This window comes from Papilio polytes, unplaced genomic scaffold (genome assembly GCF_000836215.1).
Source record: "Papilio polytes unplaced genomic scaffold, Ppol_1.0 DF824157.1, whole genome shotgun sequence".
In the NCBI taxonomy this organism is placed as follows: domain Eukaryota; kingdom Metazoa; phylum Arthropoda; class Insecta; order Lepidoptera; family Papilionidae; genus Papilio; species Papilio polytes.
This window is the reverse complement of record NW_013525047.1, coordinates 476,056-479,017: the sequence shown is the minus strand read 5'-3', so window position 1 is coordinate 479,017 and position 2,962 is coordinate 476,056.

Sequence of the window (2,962 nt, the reverse complement as noted above, 5' to 3'; positions counted from 1 at the left end):
AACTAGCTATTGCCCGCAATTTCGTTCCCGCGGTATTTAAAAATATGTTGCATGTTCTTCTAGACTGTTCCGTTTCGATTATACAAACATCCCTCGAAACTTACGTTGTTAGTTGTTATAGTGTAGTTAACTTATTAAGTTAATCAACTTATAAGTTACTAACTTAATAAGCTAATCAACTGTATGTTAATCCCTAATTGTTTTTATTAAGTTCAAATATTTGAATGGCGGGATTTTGTTTAACAGATGCTTTGGCGCGTTAGTTTTTAACTATTGTATTAATATATTTTATAATTAACAGTGGTAGAGCCCGCTTTAACATCTTCGCACGAATAGTCCGGCTCGCCCGGTGTAATACCACGACCACACAGAAAACAGGCGTGAAATGGAAGCAATTCCGCGTGCAGTCTGATGAGTTTGGTGCAGGAGGCCCAATTTTAGCCCCTTTCCCTTTCCACCCATTTCTTAATAGAAAAGGATGGGAAGGAAAAGTTGATTTAACGGTGGAGCCGCATAGTAAGGGAAAATGTCCTCTTTATGTGCGTCTCCTCCACCGTCAATTAAGGTTAGGCAACGAACATGCAATTGCGAATGTTTATGGTCAGCGGTCGCTTTCCAATACGGTGGATTCAGATGGCCGCTTGCTCGTTTGCCACCTTATATTATAAAAAAAAATAATGAAATGTGAATGTTTTATTAATTGCATAAGATTGCAACCTTCACCTATAGCTGCAGCATATAGTGCAACAATTTTAATTGCAATCTAAAGATAACCTTCTCGTCTAACTAATGCAAAATTCCTAATCTACATGCAGGTTGAACGGTCAATCAAAATGGCGGAATGCTACCAACGTCTAAAGATAGATGCGTCACTGTCAAATTGCAAACTTTGGCTGTAAATAATCTTACTAATCTGACCGGAAAATATTAAAAGTAAGTAGTTAATTCAAATTTTATTTGTTTCGAAATTAAATTACTCATATAAAACAAATATTTTTTAAGAAAAAATAAGATTTGTATAGATTTCTGTGATCATATCGAATTGTCTCTATTTAAAGATATTGTGGTATAAGTTGTGATTTTATAAACTGTCGGTTTTTACATATTTACGGTGACCAATCGACTTTATTAATAACAAGTTCTGTATCGTCAAATCAAGTCCACTTTTTACATCTAACAGCCGCTTATGCTGTAGACATACTATGATAAGATAAAGAATTTGTTATACAATTTATAAAAAAGTTATAACATCTATGGATGTCTTAGTCTAGGGCAATATCTAAGCTTTATGTTTATATGAGGTTTATATTTATTTATTTATGTTCACCAAACAGCTTAAAACTAATGCATAATTACAAATAAGAATAATGAATTAATAGAACTATGTTTTAAACCAAAGGTACACAACATAATTATGAAAAAAAGTGAAAAAGTGCTGGTTATATTATGGTATACTTACAGATTATTTGCAACACATTTTTGGGATTTAATCTAACAATAGGAAATTCAAAGAGAAATGAAGGACAGAGAAGAATAAACAAACTCATTGCAATAATTTTGTAACGTTATTTTATAATCATAAAAGTAAGTTACTGAAGCTTTAAGAAGACTGTAAGAGCGGGCGTACACCTTTGACTATTCTACGACAAAATTGTAGGCGATTGTCGATTGTTTCGCAGCCAATTCAACTGTTTAGTTGCACAACTAAATATCGAGTAGTATTCTTACTTCCATATAAGCTTATAGGAATCAAAAAAAACCTCGGAATAACGTTTGTAAAAACAGACGACGAACGTTATTAGTACGAATTAACTTTATATCGAGTTTATTTGTTATGTTATGCTATAGTTAGTTAAAAGTGATCACGCTCTTTGGGTAACTTTTAATTAATGTTTTTATTCTATTTCGACAGCTAATTTAAAAATGATATTCAATTTATTATTGTTAATTTTGAGTAGTGCTATCTTATTATACCTACATTGAGAGGAGCCTTTTTTCCGGTGGGAAAATGCATTTACACATCCCCCGCGATACCAGGGGGTATGTGGGACTAGCCGGCCAAGAAGATGGAAAATCGCCGGAATACCCACTAAAAACCAAGCGGTGTTCCTTCTGTCCGCCAGTGGCTGGGTCACGGGAACGCTTGCACTATCTTCCGCGACCCAGCGATTGAGAGGAGCCTACCTTAGTTAGACGTGACTAGGCTTTAGTCGACTGTCCAGAGATGGTTGACTTTGCATATGCTACGCTGTGTAGGATTGTGATTAAAATAGATTTAATTATATCACCTATACAAAGATAATAAAATGCCAATAGAATAAGAAACCTATAAACATGTTAATCCTGAATTCTTGTAATGTCAGTTTGAGATATTAATTGTAGAAAGTCGACAATTACTACTTTCTCGCTATAAATAGCGGTAATTCTAGACCAGATATTTCCAACCCTTTTGTTTTAACACTTTCGAAATAATTATGTCAATGAACCCTTATATATTCTTTAACTTTTAATCTATACTATTATAATAAAGCGTAAACACACACTTCTTTGTTGCCTAAGATGTCAGCAATTACAGCACACTTTTGAATAAATCTTTTTTTAATAAAAAGCCCAACACTTGCGTCACGCTTTAGGCTATATATTTTCACGCCATTAAACTTAGGGGGTAAATATTTTGGATAAAGATCCTAATGTGGGATAGAGACTAAAGCTGCTGCCAACATCAAGAAAGAAAGATTGCTCAGGTTTGTCATGTCATGTCATTTTGACATTTGCTATTGATAATTTGACAAATGTAAACAATAAAATAACATTTTCAAAATTCCATTCGGATGAAACCGCATGGGAACAGCTAGTTTTATTTAAATTCCTTCTGCTCTTTCGTGTTCTTTAGAGAATTATTGTTCTACACAATTAACTCCATTTCTCACAGATTAAATAAACATTCCAGGAATCAAGGACG